We start from the raw sequence: 316 nt of genomic DNA on the forward strand, positions 1-316 counted from the left end.
ACCAATCAGGAGTGAGAACGGGTCAAATTCCTTTCCTTGTTTCTGATATGAAGACAGGACGTGTGTGACTCGACCATCTCGCATTTATCAACAAATGTACAGTGAAAGACGTCTTGCCAACCAGTACACATTTAACATCAACGTACGCTTTTTTCCCTATAAAGTCACTGAAATTTGCTGCTGTTTCAATCCTGTCGGCTGCGCTGTTCCCCCCGCAAGGAAAAAGGTGGCTGGTAAAAAGTGGCAGTGACTGCCACTAGGGCTGTAATCTCCAACTCGACTAGTCGATTTATTGGTCGATACGTTCTGGCTCGAC

General features: G+C 45.9%; 1 protein-coding gene across 1 annotated transcript in view; it reads left to right on the plus strand.

Moving 5' to 3' along the window:
* Positions 1 to 316, plus strand: part of mcf2l2 (MCF.2 cell line derived transforming sequence-like 2) — a 356499-nt gene that overhangs the window by 227361 nt on the left and 128822 nt on the right. The gene's annotated exons all lie outside the window — the stretch shown is intronic.

This window comes from Etheostoma spectabile, unplaced genomic scaffold (genome assembly GCF_008692095.1).
Source record: "Etheostoma spectabile isolate EspeVRDwgs_2016 unplaced genomic scaffold, UIUC_Espe_1.0 scaffold395, whole genome shotgun sequence".
Classification (NCBI taxonomy): domain Eukaryota; kingdom Metazoa; phylum Chordata; class Actinopteri; order Perciformes; family Percidae; genus Etheostoma; species Etheostoma spectabile.